The following is a 17,325-nucleotide window of genomic DNA, read 5'->3' on the forward strand; positions in this document are numbered from 1 at the left end:
TTTGTATAAATATATTTTTGAAGATACTAATAATTAGGTACTTATAAATTAGTATTATCAATTATTTTGCATTTATAATTCCGCCTCTAGTATAAGTGTTAATTGAAAACTAACTTTATGTTTCAAAAAGTACTAGCAAAGTCGTTGAGTAACAAGCCACTGATGCTAACACAAATAGCATTGTCGTAATTAAATATTTCTAAATATTCATTTTTCATTTTGAACCTGTAGAAACAATTTATTATATATACTATTAGCTAAGTAATTGCATATTTAATTAAGTCGAAATATAAAACTTAGTTATTTTAATAATTTAAAAAATAAAAAACTGACAAACATTTCAATTTAATTTATGGTTGGAACAAAAGACATTTCATTAATTGAAATATTGCAACGCAGAGTACTTTCCAAAATACGCCGAGAGTATTCCTGATGGTGAAACGAGCGTTGCTTCATCGAACGCAGCTAAAGAAAACAACATCTATGTAGTTGGTGGTACGATGCCTGAAATAGAGGGCGATAAATTGTACAATACCTGTACTATTTGGGGTCCCGATGGAACTTTGATAGCAAAACACCGAAAGGTAAGTAATATATTCCTTTATGGCTTTGAATTTGAAAATATTGGGGCGAAGAAAGTGACTCTATCTAGGAATAATTTAGGAATATACATATGTACATACGTATACTATAACCAATTCTATAATTTACGGTTTATAAAATACGTTATGATACGGGAAACGCCCATTTTTGTTGTAATGTGTTTGTGTTGTATAAATTTTTCAAATACTTAAAATATTATTATACTTATTTTTTCTCCTTTTTAAACATTATTAAATGATAAGATTTTTTAATAAAAGAAAGTGATAAAAACGCTGTCAGTTATTAAATAAAAAATAATTAAAGTTTAGGAGTTGGTAACTTTGATATTAAATTACAAAAGTTGCAGCAATAGAATTAGCGACTACATTTTTATGTTATTAGGTACATCTATTCGACATCGACATTCCTAATAAGATTACTTTTCGAGAGAGTGATTCACTCAGTCCTGGTAACTCCCTAACGACGTTCGATGTGAAGGGCTGCAAAATAGGTATTGGCATTTGCTATGATATTAGATTCGAGGAAATGGCACGCATTTATCGGAACAAAGGTACAGTAACTTAATCGATCAATACTTAACTAGCAAAAAATTAAATATCTTTCTTAAATATATTCTATATAAAATTAATATAATCTGTAACTCTGTATAAACAGAAGCTTAATTTAAAAAAACCAGTATATTTGCTGAAAATGAAACAAATAAAAGAATTAAAAGCACAATAAGAGGACTGTCCTCGCATATTCAGAAATGATGGAATGTGAACCGTGCAACTACGAAGTTAATTGGTATTCGGTAGCTTCATATTTCCTGCTTCTCTGGGTTAGGTTGCCAAATGCTGATATATCCAGCGGCATTCAATATGACCACTGGACCACTGCACTGGTCATTACTTCAGCGTTTCAGAGCGAATGATAATCAATTATACGTTGCCTGCATATCACCGGCTCGTGTTCCTTAAGCAAGTTACGTCGCATGGGGACATACACAGTTGACCAATCCCTGGGGAAAGATTCTTTACGATTTGGAAACTCAAGAGAATATGGCAGTCACCGATATCAAAAAAAAAAAAAAAAAAAAAAAAAAAAAAAAAAAAAAAAAAAAAAACTGGCGAACCGTGTGTTACCACAACGAGACACGCGATGCTATTTGTCGCTTTAAATTGTGCCGCAACTCGTTTTTGAGATCTTTGCCAGGGGCGCGTTAAAACATGCTGAAAATATATTTCTGGCTTTTCTGGGGTTTAACTGAAATATGACAAATAACGTTGTAAAACATATGTACTTATGACTTACAGAGTAATTGAGTGTACAAAATATATAGTATACAAAATAGCCAGCGATTTAGGGCTTTAAAAGATCAAAAGGAAAGAAAAGGAAAGAAAAGAAGAAAGATAATATATTGTGGCAGTCTAAGTCGATCTAAGAAAATAGATAAAGGGAGGGAGGGGCAAAGCTAGTTAATCTGGAAAGAATCCAAGCGTCAATTTCAAGCATTTACAGAGAATCAAGCGGGCTGGTTAAAGTCGTGAGTTGAGCAATTATCCCGCGTTAGGTTCAATCAGGTTAGTCCCACGCGAAATTGATCCAACCATGCGAAAACGAGTGTATTCTGATTTCTGTCGCAGATACTTCTGGCTAGTGCAGTACCTACACGGTGGTTGTTGAAATAGCCGCTTCTCATCTATTTTCCCTAGCGCGGACATCATCCTTTGATCCCTTACGACTAACGAAGTTTTCTAAGATGTACGGCAGTTTGAGATTCTACTTGAAAATGATCATGATTGCGGTCTGTGTGTCGTCTGCTCTTCTTTTTGTCCTTCCGTTAAAGACTGGTAAGTTGATACTGATTAATTATGCGATCGAAACCCTATATAATGGCTACAAAAATGCCGCTAATATAATATTCCTTCTTTCTTGTATCTTCTTTCTTGTATCTTCTTTCTTGTATATATATCTTGTATATATATATATATATATATATATATATATATATATATATATATATATATATATATATATATATATATATATATATATATATATGTCGGGTCACGATTCGAATTTTGGGCGCGCGACGACTCTTCGTGTGGACTAGCCATCGTTTCACAAAGCCGAGATTTTATTTAGACATATATACAGGTCTATCACTAAGCTTAACAAATAATAAGTACAACTAATAATAAGTCTAACAAACACTAAGCCTAATGAATAATACGATCTACGAATAATTAAATTAAATAATACTATTAGCAATGTTTGAGTTCAAACGAATCCACGATCACCGGGATAACTCCTTACTAAGCGAAACTAACTTAGACGCAAATGCGATCGTCGAAAATGCTCGATGTATCACTGCGCCAAATACGATAAGGATAGGTTCGACAAAAACAAAGCTAAAATAGTTAGGTTCAACCTTGGCGATTTCGTGTTACGTAAAAACGAGGAAAGAAACCAGACGAAGTTAGATCCGAAATTCAGGGGTCCATTCGTAATAGCCGAGATTTTGGAAGGAGATAGATATACCCTAAAAACCTTAGACGGCAAACGATCATATAAGGACAGACACGACAGACTGAGAAAAATGCCAGAAGGTTGCGTCCCTGCTGAGTTAGACGTCTGCGGTGATGACAACGGCGGTGATAATAACGATGCAAGTACACTGACCTCAGAGGATCATTAACACTGCGTTGTGGTCATAGTAATACACCGAGTGGTTTTATGTGCTTTTGTTGTAACCCGTTGAGTGGGTTGATGTGTTTTTGTTGTAACCCGTTGAGTGGGTTGATGTGTTTTTGTTGTAACCCGTTGAGTGGGTTGATGTGTTTTTGTTGTAACCCGTTGAGTGGGTTGATGTGTTTTTGTTGTAACCCGTTGAGTGGGTTGATGTGTTTTTGTTGTAACCCGTTGAGTGGGTTGATGTGTTTTTGTTGTAACCCGTTGAGAGGGTTGATGTGTTTTTGTTGTAACCCGTTGAGTGGGCTTACGTGCTTTCTGGGTGTAATGCACCCAACGTGGCAATATGATCCAACAAACTGAGGTTCACCGGTGTACGAAATCGAAAATGATCTGTTGTGTCATTACGGTCTGGCTGGCGACTCACAGAACGCACCTAACACTTTGAATACAAATTATAACATTACAAATTCCTATTCTCTTTTATTTTTCTGTTGTCAAACCTCCGAACGAAACTTTGTTATTGCACTGGACCCTTGACTTACTTGGACATTTAGTTAAATCGCAAATAATGTCAGTTGTATCGAATCTAATGTAAGAAATACGATATTTTAGTTACACACGAGGACGTGTGATAGTCAGGATGGCCGTGTCGGAGATGAAAGAACACCGGAGCCTTTGGAATTTTGGATAATCCCGCAACATTGTAACCTAGAGTCTACTATAGCTGTAATTGAACAATTGTAGTTATTCAACCCGATTGTAATTATTCGAGAATTGTGATAATGAGCTTGGGTTCGAGGCGACAGTCAGTCGCCGAACGTAGCCGCGGTCACGGGATGAACGCTTTGCCTAACAAAGGTATGAAGTAATTCTATAGCTCTCCTTAAAAGAAATATTTGTGGCGACACGCGACAGTAAACATTCCAACGGTTTCTGTCCCGTGGCTCGCCACGTGCAGACCCTATTCTTCGAGTAAGATGATTGCCAGATGTCGATGCGTCTCCGCAGTACATGTTCGGCTAGCCCGAGGGCCCGTTATAAATCTTAAGGTTTAGTTAACTAAAGTCCTTCAAACAGACAAACAGTCTTTGTCCCAACTACGGGAAGATAGGGAAGACATATTTTTCAACGAGCGGCGTCTCCCACTAGCAACTTTCCCTCGAGGGCGGCTAGCATCCTTTTCTAACCACCGATATGGAGATTAACCAATTAGCAGCAACACTTTCTGAACGAAGGCTTTTCTCGACGAATCCGATGATCTCGTATCCTTAGACACACCCCGTTATAGTTTTCCTGTGTGGCATCATCGGGACGGGAAAGGCTTTCTCGCTCGCGATCTCATCGATCCAAGAGTAACGCCTTCGCGATCAGTGATTATTCTCAGACTTAGACTTTGTGAGTACGTTCTGTTGTCATCCCGTTGACCGCGGATTCGTTATTGAACCTAGGATCATTGTCATTAGTATCTCGAGCACCTAACTACCGCGGTTACTTGTCCGGTTCTATAATAATCGTATTTGCACTAGTCAATGTCTTCTCCATTGCATAACGACAACGTGTAACCCAAACGAAGATTCGTTTCACGCCCCTAACCCTAATTCTAATGTAAACCCGATATATATATATATATATATATATATATATGTATGTATAAGATTTATAAAATGAATGCTCGGTAAAATGTCTGTGATAAATAATAGCAATTAAAATGGAAAAATTTTTAATTGCATTGCTTCGACTATACATATACATATACTTAATGTGACTTACTTTGTATGAGAAAAATTCTGTTTGCCAATTCGATATCGAGAGCTGATAATGCTAACATACGATGAAACGATAACAGAAGAATCCGAATATTCAGAACTTTTCACGATATATGTTAAATAATATTATGAAATAAATTAAATAATTACCCCGCATTGCTTCCAGCGTACGTGTTCACGATTCTCGGCGAAACCGAATATGGCAGCAGGAAATCAACCAATCACAACTTTGGAAGAAAGTAAAGCGCGGGAAGAAATCGCGGCATCCAGCTTCCTGCGAATCTATTCTCGATCTCGATGTAAGCAGTAATCTTTCGATAATCGTTTTGCAAAATGGCGTGTCTTAAACGAAGTGTATAGTAAAATTCGTATTTGAGAGACGCATAAATAAACGATATCAGGCTATTTCCCGCGAGAAATTCACGTTCGGTTGCAACATAACATGTCACGTATGTATTTTCGTCGAAAACTGATTTCGAGGGACGTGTATATGTGCGTATCAAGTTACTTGGCGAAAGTTCAACGACAGACTGTGACTTTAAAACAGTATGTATGCCTATGTTTGTTGTCCGAGAATTGGAAGAATCTGTCATGTTTTGTTTACGTCGGCTGTAATGGAGTGGTGTTTTTGTCTTGTGGTAACTGAATGTCTCAAACAACAAACTCGAGATTTCAATCGATCTTCGAAAAGAAGTCATACCCATTGGCCTTGGGTGAGTTGTGATTTCATTAACTTTTTAATTCATAATTGATAACATAAGGTTATTGTAAGACCGATGAAAATATGGATAGCAACCAATTGCAATTGAATATCTGGCCTGTCTTGCACTATTGAAATTTTGCAAGTCACTAAAGTTACCAGCATTAATATGTTCCCTTGCACAAGTTTGACGATAAAACAAATGAAATTTTACTATTTGCAAGTTATTTGATTATTGTATTTAACGAAAAATTATAAAATCATAAAATAGAATTCTATATAACCTGTAAATCGTAACTTGTCAATCTACTAGTACATATATTATAAATTGGTAAACTTTTGTGTGTGGGGGAGGGGGTGCTAGATGTAACACTGATACGACATTTTGAAAAAATATTTAATTATAATCATGAAAGGCGTTATTGAAATATTGAGTTTTTATTAATGTTCCTTGCAACTTCGAGTTTGCGTACTATATTTAAAATGTACATAAGATATAAAGTATATTGACAAGTAACAGTCACAAAATTGTTTCAAATGAGGATAATCATCCTAATATCAACTTATCAATTGTGATCTGATAAACAAGAATTCAAAATACAGTTAAACTGTGTTCTACATACAATAATCTTTTTCGGAGGAGATTTAAATATATGAACATATTGTGATATTTTGTCCATAATAACATGAATAATATAAAGTTTCGTATTACATATACTCTATTTTTTAATATATTCTGCATATCTCATTTTATGACAACAGACAAGCAAACTATATTCCCATTATAAGCTTCGCTCTAATTTCGCATCGTTTCACCTGAATATATCGTGAAATTTCATCCCGTCAAAATTTTGCGTCAATCTTTTTTATCTTAAAGGATTAAAGACAGTTGCAAAACGCCACGGTGTTTCGGGGTTTGTTTAAATTTCCGCCAAATGAAAAAGAAGTTTCGCGAAAAATGGTAGTTACTAACGGCACGTCTGGTTACAATTTTCGTTTACAATTCTTTTGGCGAGTAAATATGACGTACTGGGTCGATACTAAGTAGTCGGTTGTCCCTGAAATTTGAACTGTTGAGAACGAGGTAATAACAGGGCGACTGGTTTGTTGCTGTGTAACGTATACACGTTTCTGAATAGTTTTCTACTTTAAATGAAATTAACTGCTACCCGACGGAGTTTCGACGTAGCGATAAACACGCCACTGAAAAAAGCGACGAATGGGAATGGAAAATACGTAAAGATTTTTTTGACAAAATAAAGAATCATTTTGTCAGATTTCAAGAAGAGTTTGGGTAAATTCAATTTATGCTCTTTGCTACTTGACTTATGTTTATAACACTAAAAGTTATCTTTACAAGCAGCGAAGTGATTTAGTTTCATCCGTAGTTCGGTTGCTTCCAATTTTTTCATTTTCACATTGTGTAAATTTCGACCAATTGCGGGGAGACGTAATCGCGAGGAGAGACGTCAACGGGGGTCGTAAATCCCCGTTACGATTATAACAATCGACACCACGAATTGATCGATCCCCTGATTTCCGTTGAGATAATAGGGGTGATTGAGTTTGTATAACACTGTGATTCACAGAATTATAAATTATATATTTCCAACACTTAGATTACACTGACGTAGAGAAATAAATAGTTAACAACTTGTCGCATGAAGATGCGATAGATATGTACGCTAGAGCAGGGCTCTTATAATGGAAATTAATGTATTAATGGACTTAGCACTATAATATATTTAGGAGAGAAGATGTGTGTTCGACAACACCGAGAACCGACAAAAGATTTGCGTGAAGTATGCGACTCTCGCGCTATGTGTAGACTGCCGCGTTAGGCGTTAGTTTTTAGACTGTCTGTCGCTCTTTTTCTAATACGGAAGAAAAGTTCGGTGTGGGTGTGCCCCTGTGCCTAAAGAACGCGGATTCGTTGTTCCCACTTTCGTTAGAAAAAGTGAGGGCCACGAAGCGCGGTGTCGATTGGTCATGACCTGCACTACTGCTCGAAGGGATGAGTATCGAGTCTCCTACCATCGTGGTGGATAGATGACTGTGTGCGTGAGAAAAACCTAGCTTGTTTTATTACAGGGCTATTCGGATTTTCCTAATGGGTGCATACCCGCTTTCTCCGTGTTTTAAGTGCGACTAATAAACCCAAGGACCTCTCTAAAAACCGACTGTGTTTCGAGAATATTTTTAAGCTTTAGAAATTCTTCAAGACAAACGGATTGAAGACACATGGCGAAACAATACAGGGAAGTGAAAGTTATGGTGGGTCCTTAGGTTTATTGAGGGTCGAAGTGACGTTACGCAGGTCGGTTGTTGTCCGGTCGCGCGGGCTGGCGTGCAGATGTTTTAGGCGGCGTAACACATTGCGTATTACAATATTGATGTTAAAATATTATTATAGAAAAACATGTTAGCAACTTAATTTTCTATTTGTTCGTTTCTCTGTTTTCCTTATTCTGTTTTTGGATTTGTGGTGGATGATTTAAATAATGACGTGACGAGTTGATACTTGATATTGTCAAATATATTTAAAATTATTCTAAATACAGAATTAATCGCACGGGAGACAAAGATTTTGTAACGAATCCTAGCGGCTGCCATTTGTCGTTCACGCGCTGTTGCCGATACCGAATGCGCTAATGTCACGTAAAATAACAAAATAAAAAAAGAAATTTGAGGTGTAAATAAAAAAAAGAAACTTTATTTTTTTTCTAACAACAATTCACTTTACAATCCACTTCCAAACTCTAGGCGTGACTTTCCAAGACTGAAGCTCTTATGATTTGACTTTCGATCGAATCCGATTACTTTCTTTTGTCATCCCTCAACATCCCCACCATGCATTTGCATTTGCTAGGCGTCCGCGACCGTTGCCACGTGCTCTTTCTTCTAGAACCTTCGGCGGAAGGACCGTTGGGATGTTGATGGTTCATTAGACACTTCAGCGATATTGCCGCCGATTGTCGCCGAGTGCCGCCACATCTTTATCTCCATCGTCAGTCCATCGGATTTGAAGTATGCCGGTCGTGACACTAACATTGTGGCGTCAGAGACGATGCGTTTTGACTCGCGAAAGGCGTTTTCGGTTTGCTTCGACCACTCGATTCGCCGCGAACAGCTCGTACGTATCTTTGTTCGCGGATCCGCGTAGTTTGTTGCACGAGTATACGTTTATATTGACACCGGTGTTCACAAGAAAAGAGATCCTTGGTGCCCTGTCCGTCACGAAAATGCGATGGGATACTAAAGCCATCGCCACATGCCGCGTTTACGGACGGCTGGTCTCGTTTCACTGGGTCCAGTTGCAAGGGGCCCGGCACTTCCTTGCGCGGTCTCGAAAGGTCTCGTGGTAATAGCAGAGACCAGACTTCTGCGGTCTGTCCTTCGAACTTGATATCAATCTTGCCTTCCGTATGTAGAATAACGATGTGAGGTGGATAGTGGGTGAAGGTGCCCACAAGAAATACTCTTGATGTTCAACAAAAAAGTTAATTAAATTATTAACAATCAACAGTCAACAATTTATGATCAACAATTAACGACTAACGATTAACTGTCAACAACAATTAACGATTAACGATGAACGATCAAAAACAATTAACGATTAACGATGAACAACGATTAACGATTAACGATTAACTATCAAGAGTCAATAATCACGTATCTCTAATTGTGTTTGCTTCGCTATGACGCTTAACCTTTCGCACTCCGCAGCTCGGGGCAGAATGAATCTTTGATTCGAAACCAAATGGATTCTTTTCTTTGTTGCCCCTCGATATCTCCACTACGCACGCGTTTATTAGATGTCCGCAACGGTTGCCGCGTATGCATTCTTCCGAATATTCGGCGAAAGAACTGTAGGGATATCAATGGTACATTAGGCGTGTCGGCCTTACGCTTTGAAGGTATAGCGCTTTGTGTCGCGAAGCCGTTGGAAAGTTCCATGGTCGAGTGCCACCACAGATGCATGACGATTAGATACAAACGCTTCAAGTATTACAATTAATAGCTGATACAATTGCAACAAAACAGATGTCCTTTATGCAAGACTACTGAAATTACACAGCTACAATAAAATAAGGAATACGTCTGTACTATGGGAAACATAAATAAATATACACATAGTAGCTTATACAACATGTATGTGGAGGACGATTAAACGCGTTGTTGATTAATGACCAGACGAGTTGATACTTAGTGTAGTCAAATGTATTTAAAATTATTTGCAGTACAGAATTAGTCGTCGTTCGCTTAGTGTTGCTCGATATGTGTATACAAGGTAATGCTTACGTTCGTTCGATATTAATTCGCTATAAGAATGTTCGATACTAACTGTCTTAACGATCGTGTTCTTTTATTTATACTCGGGGGAGTATCGAAAACTTTAAATTCAACCTCGGTTGACGATTGCACGTAGCGGCAACATTGTTTTGCCCGGAGTTTGTTTATCGTTACGCTTTGCTTGTCACGTAAAAGTAATGGGAAAATAATAATAAAAAAATGTTGGGTTCTTGAACCAGAGTTCGAGATACCTCTATTCTATAATAGGATTACAAGTGTGCGATTAAACTGTTACCGAAAGACTGAAGCCTCGATCAAGAACCAGCCCTTCTAGATGTTCGTTTATCTTATGCCTACGTGCCGAATTCATAATCCTTTATTTTGGGAGTCGGTGTCGTGTGCAAGGCGGTTCAGGTTTCCTGAGTCGGTTGGACATATTTGTTGACGTTACATTCCCCCAGTGTTAGAGTGCGGCTGGTCCTCCAGACTCTTATTTTCGGTGTAGTGCCTCCTTTTGTATGCCCTTTTGGAATCTTACATGCCTTGCTTCGAGGATGACTGAATTGGTGTCTTCAGGTAATTCTCGTAATGGTTGTATTTCAGGTGTGGAATATGTGTTTAAAGGTGCGCTCTATTGGTCTAGAGATATTGCTTATACCTGTGTCTTTTTTTTTCTTTGGTTTTACAACATAATACGCGAATACATAATTTGGAAGGTAGGCATTTGCTTATAATATCGAATAATCCTATTTTGTTAAATATACATATGTTCCTAGTAATGCTAGATCAATATAACTAATAATTTATAAGACACTTAGTTCCTATTTCTTAAGACTTCTAATTCTATGTTCATAATTAAGAGAGTTTACTTCGTTGGAAATTTGATTGAGGTGCATTCTATACGATTATACATTATTAATGATTTTTGGAGCGTTTTCAATTTTTGTTAGGATTTCTTCTAGACTGTCAGTTAAGGGTAAAGCTATAGTTTTGAAATTTGTTTTGTAAGTTATATTGGTTTTTAAGTTATTGTTTTCATCAAAAAATTTATCTATATTTTTATTCATTAATTCTAAATTATCGTTATCCAGAGTTACAAATAGACTTCTAGAAATGGATCCAACAAAATTCAATGAGCCTCTTCGGTAACAAGTGTGTGTCATAAATTTAATATGCATGATTACATTGTCTAAATTTCTTTTGCGAGCGCGTGTAATCATTTCATTGGAATACGGGCATTCACTTTTAAAATGTTCTGTTAACATTAGTCTAAATCTTTTAATTTCGCTGAGTTTTGCATATATATCCTTAATGTCTAAACCTATAATTACGTTTACGGATTCGCTATATAAGTATGCATGAGCTAATTTTTCTTGATATATAGAACTACCATTAAGGGGTATAACGTTTAGCTTAGCTAACTATGAAGAAGGTGAAGATCGTCCTGGAAAGTAAGGTTTAATACGGTTACCATGTATTTTCCTAATCGAGTGATTTACTATTATTTCATAATAAGGGGTTTTTCACTTTTTCAATGGTGTATGGCCCTGGCCATTCAGTATCTATCTTGTGTTCTTTATGATCGTTATGAATTAATACTAAATGTCCTTCTTTAAAAATAGATTGAGGTTTGGCAATTTTAGAGAAGTTTCTAATAAATTTTCTATAGTATCCAGCTAGCCCAAGGAATGATTTTACATCTGTAGGATTTTTTGGTAGTTTGAAATTCTTTACTGCTTCTATCTTTTTAGGGTTAGGTTTTACTCCATCTGCTGTCACTACATGTCCTAGATATTCTAATTCGGGCTTTAAGAATTCACATTTATCTGGTTGTATTCTTAGACCTACTTTCCCGAGTCTTTGGAATATAATGACTAAGTTTTTAGTATGTTCTTCCATCGATTGCCCGAATATAATGATATCATCGAGATAAACGAAACAATGATTGTTAATCAAACCTCTTAACGTGGTATCCATCATTCTTTGAAAGGTAGCAGGTGCGTTCTTGAGCCCGAATGGCATTCTATTATAGTGGAAGTGTTCTTATGGTGTGCTAAATGTAGTGTATTTCTTTGAATTCTCGTCCATGGGTATTTGATGGAACCCTGAGGATAAGTCTAAAGAGGAGAAATATTTCTTATTTCCTAGCTGTGATAGTATATCGTTAATGTCAGGTAGTGGATACGCGTCTTGGTCTGTTAGTTCGTTTAACTTCCTAAAGTCAATCACTACTCGCCACTTTTGTTTCCCTGATGCGTCGATTTTCTTTGGAACGACCCAGACAGGAGAGTTATAGGGAGAGTCGGAGGGTTCTATAATCTCTTTGTTTAACATTTCAGTCATCTGTTTATTTATTTCGGTTTTATGATGTTCGGGAGGACGGTAGGATTTTACGTTGATGATCTTGTTACGTAGATGATACATTTACACTGTACACGTGAATGTGTGTGTAAGCGTCAGAGGGCGTCCAGGTCTCAGTAGAGACAAAAGACGATTGGAGGCTGTTAGGAGAATCTAGAGGAGGTGGTTGACAACAAGCGTGCGTGCAAGAAGGTTATCGAAGTCTTCAGAGTGTAATATATATATGTATAGCTGTTGTGTGCGAAATAAAGTAAACTATTTGTATTTTCGAATCCTCTCTATACCTTAACATGGTAGCAGAGCGTGGTTACTAGTTTTGCAAGCTATTTAGTGCGTGGTTTTTAGTCTTGCGAGTTTAGTAAGGGAAGAAACGTTCAAAGAATATAAAATAAAAGAAAAAATACTTCAAGCACGTAGGAACGCTTGAGTAAAGAATAGGAAATCAATTAAAATGGAGAGATCGGAAATTATGCTATCGATATTCGATGGTGAGGGTTACGGTATGTGGAAGAAAAGAATAACAATGTTTCTGAGATATAAAGAATGTGATATTGTTATAACTAGAGTGAAGACTGAAACAGACAATCCAGACTGGGATAAAAAGGATCTGAAGGCGATAAATATAATTTACAGTGCCTTCTCAAATAGACAATTAGAATATATTAGGGAAGAAAAAACAGCGTATGAAATAATGAAAAAGTTCGACGAAGTGTACTTGAAAGAATCGACGGCACTAGATCGTGTGCAGAAGGAGATTGGAGAAGATAAGTCTTGATAAATACAGTGATTCAGCATCGTTTTTTAGCGATCTTGAAAAATTAATAAATGAATTAAAAGGTGCAGGCGCAAAAGTGAGTGAAAGGGAAAAGCTGAATTACATGATAAATACGTGTTACGTCGCGTAACTCTACCTAGCCCAGGCCACACACCGCGGGCAAGATGGCAACCAGATGTCTTCGGATACTCACTGCGTACCCTCAATAGTCTCAAGTATCTTCCATAAATCTTAGGAATTTCCTAGTCGAGGTCCTTCAAACTGAACAAACGTCTGTTTCCAAAGCATTTCTAAAGACCTTTGTCTACTACGGCTTGACAAGGGAAAGTTGGTTTTTCTCACGTATGATGCAACTTTCCTCCCACGAACCACTTTCTCTCGAGGGCGGTTAAGACCCTTCGTTTAACCAATTAACAACGAAGACTATTTCCCTCACTCCCTTAGTCAAAATCGTCACCAACAAATCCGATGGTCCCGTGCGCTAGACACACCCATCCTTAGCTTTCCTCCGCCACAGCATCGTCTCCGAACATCACTGACTTTACATCCTTCGAACAGTCAACATCCTTCGACCGGGTTTACACCCGAAGATCAGTCAGTCTCAATCAAGCATCTCGTCAAGCGGTCAGCAATTCGAATACAATGAGTCGACAAATCCATCAGTATACGCGATAATCCGTCTAGAGACTCAGGTCGCACTCATTCGTAGTCATCTCATAACAAATATTCATTTTGTGTTACACCGAAGTTGTTGGTTTGTGAAAATATATAATAACCTGTTAGCAACAGCGTTATCCTTCATTTAACTACCCTTATTATCCTAAACGAAATAAGGGATCGAGCGATTCGCGGCGTCGATTAGCAAATCGTAACGGGAATTTACGACTCCCGTTGGCGCGCTTCTTCGAGATCGCGTCTCCCAGCGAACGTGCGAAAACAATACGTTACCCGAAGAGTATAGCTACATAGCGGATATAATAGATGCAGTGAAAGAAGAGAAACAAACGGTAGCGTGCGTGAAGAATAAAATAGAAATAGCGGAAAAGAAAGATAAGTCTAATCGAGGAGAAATGAAAACTAATGCCTTTGCTGCAAAAAAGGAAGGATGCTTCAAATGTGGAAGAGTGGGATATTTTGCATGAGAGTGTCAAAATGGCGTCCAAGCGGGAAGCAGTAACAGTTATCGGCGTGGGTCAACACGTGGTCGCAGCAGAGGAAGAGGAAACAAAGGCAATACGAACAGGGGGCGTGGAAACTTCCATCGTCAATCAGCAGCCGGCACGAGCGAATATGGCAACTCAGGAGCAGGCATATGGATGGCAACAGCGCACGCAGCACACAGCAGCGAGATGAACGAGATAAGTGGTAACGAAATAACATACTTATTTGTTAGGGAAGTGATACATTTACACTGTACATGAGAGTGTGTGTGTAAGGGTTAGAGGGCGTCAAGGTCTTAGTGGAGACAAAAGACTGTTGCCAGATGTTAGAAGAATCTAGGATAGTCGGTTGGCGACCAGCGTGCGTGCAAGACGTTCTTCAGAGAGTAATATAGATGTATAACTGTTGTGTGGGAAATATAGTCAATTATTTGTATTCCCAAATCCTCGAATTTCCTTAACATGGTAGCAGAGCGTGGTTACTAGTTTTGCAAGATATTTAGTGCGTGGTTACGATCTTGCGAGTGAGTTTTCAGTAAAGAAAAAAAAACTTTCAGAGAAAAAAAAATACTTCGAGCACGTAGGAACGCTTGAGTAAGAAAAGAAAAAAAAAGAAGAATCAATTAAAATGGAGAGATCGGAAATCATGATACCTATATTCGATGGTGAGGATTATGGAATGTGGAAGCAAAGAATCACGATGTTTCTCAAATATAAGGAATGCGAGGTTGTTACAACTAGAATGAAGAACGAAAGAGACGATGAAGACTGGGACAAAAAGGATTTGAAGGCGATAAATATAATTTATAGTGCAATATCGAACAGACAATTGGAGTATGTTAGGGAAGGAAAAACGGCGTATGATATAATAAAAAGGTTCGATGAAATGTACTTGAAAGAGTCGACGGCACTGCAGATCGTATGCAGAAGGAGATTGGAAAACATAAGACTGGAGAACTACAGTGATTCAGCATCATTCTTTAACGATTTCGAAAAATTAATAAATGAATTAAAAAGTGCGGACGCACAAGTAAGTGAGAGGGAAAAGCTGAATTACATGCTGAATACGTTACCCGAAGAATACAGCTACATAGCGGACATAATAGACGCATTGAAAGAAGAGGATCAAACGGTAGCGTATGTAAAAAATAAAATAGAGATAGCAGAGAAGAAAAATAAATCCAATCGAGGAGAAAGGCAAACCAACGCCTTTTCTGCAAAAAAGGAAGGATGCTTCAGATGTGGAAGATTAGGACACTTTGCGAGAGAGTGTCAAAATGGCGTCCAAGCGGGAAGCAGTAACGGCTATTGGCATGGGCCAACACCTGGTCGAAACAGAGGAAGAGAGAACAAAGGCAATACGAGCAGAGGACGTGGAAACTTTCATCATCAATCAAGAACCGGCACGGGCGAGCATGGAAACTCAAGAGCAGGCATATGGACAGCAACGGCGCACGCAGCAAACAGCAGTGAGACGAATGAAATAAGTAAGAACGAAATAGTGTGGCTATTAGATAGCGGTTGTACCGATCACATAATTAATAATATAAATTATTTCGATAAATCTATCGACCTAAAAGAACCGGTAAATATATATTTAGGCGATAATAGACCGATAAAAGCGACAAAAGTTGGGAATGTTATAAGTTATTTTGAAGCATTCGGAAAACAAAATAAAATAAATATGAGGAAAGTATTTTACGCGAAAGAAATGTCCGCAAATTTGATTAGTTTAGGTAAACCAGCAGACGATAAGAATACGGTTATTTCCAAAGGAAATATTGCGAAAGTAATAGATGAGGATAATATACTTACAGCTCAGTTCAAAGAGAATGGGACATATAGAATAAAAAGTATATTGAAAGGGAAGAAGCACTTAGTAAACAGCGCCGAACGTAGTGGTATGAGTAAAAAGGAAAGATGGCATAGGATGCTAGGACACGTAAATTTTAAATATTTAGAGATTTTGGGTAAAGAGCAGCTAGTGACTGGCATACCGAATGAATTTGAAAAGGAACTTTTGAAATGTAGGGTGTGTATAGAAAGCAAAATGCATAACTTACCTTTCAAAAATAATCGAACTAAGGCTAGGGAAATAATGGAAATTATTCATACGGACGTATGTGGTCCCTTTAAGACTACCGGATTCAATGGAGAAAAATATTTCATTTCATTTATCGATGATTATAGTAAAATAGCTAGGATCTATTGTATAAAATCAAAAGATGAGGTCTTTGATTCTTTCGTACAGTTCGTAAATGAAGCCGAAAATTTAACGGGCAAGAGGTTAAAAATATTAAGATGCGATAATGGTAAAGAATATTTAAATAATCGAATTTATAAATTTGCTAGGGATAAAGGTATAAGAATAAATAATTGCCCAACATACGTACATGAATTAAACGGGACAGCGGAAAGGTATAATAGAACAGTGATGGACATGGCGCGTTGCTTGTTAGCGGAAGCGAAAGTACATAAAAGGTACTGGCCGGAAATAGTTTGTACAGCGGCATACTTGAAAAATCGAATATTAGCGAATACTATAGAAAGAAAGACACCTTTTGAAATATTCTTCGGGAGAAAACCAAGTGTTAAAAATCTACATCTATATGGAAGTAAAGTTTTTGTAAGAAGGCCAGAACAAAAAAGAGTTTCCAAATGGGATAAGAAGGCAGATATGGGAATTCTGTTAGGATATAGTGAAGTAGGTTAGAGAGTCCTATTAGGTGTAAAAATAACAGTAGCGACATGTAGAGGTCGTAGAAACAGACAAAAAATGTATCGGTTTTGAGGAGAATTCATTCGATGCAGTTAGCGATGATAGTAAAGATAATTATTTATTGGACAGCATGAATAAGGAAGAGTTAGAAAGTAGAGAAGATGAAAATGATAATAGTTCTGAAAGCGTAAAGATTCCTAGGAGATCTACACGTAATAAGAAAACTCCAGTAAGGTATCCAGAAAAGGAAAACAGTAGTGAGATTCACGCAA

General features: G+C 37.5%; 1 protein-coding gene across 2 annotated transcripts in view; it reads right to left on the reverse strand.

Moving 5' to 3' along the window:
- The window catches only part of LOC126876530 (venom serine protease Bi-VSP-like), a 206,867-nt gene that overhangs the window by 2,236 nt on the left and 187,306 nt on the right, over positions 1-17,325 (reverse strand). The window lies entirely within an intron of this gene.

The sequence above is a fragment of the Bombus huntii genome, unplaced genomic scaffold, assembly GCF_024542735.1.
Source record: "Bombus huntii isolate Logan2020A unplaced genomic scaffold, iyBomHunt1.1 ctg00000082.1, whole genome shotgun sequence".
Classification (NCBI taxonomy): Eukaryota; Metazoa; Arthropoda; class Insecta; order Hymenoptera; family Apidae; genus Bombus; species Bombus huntii.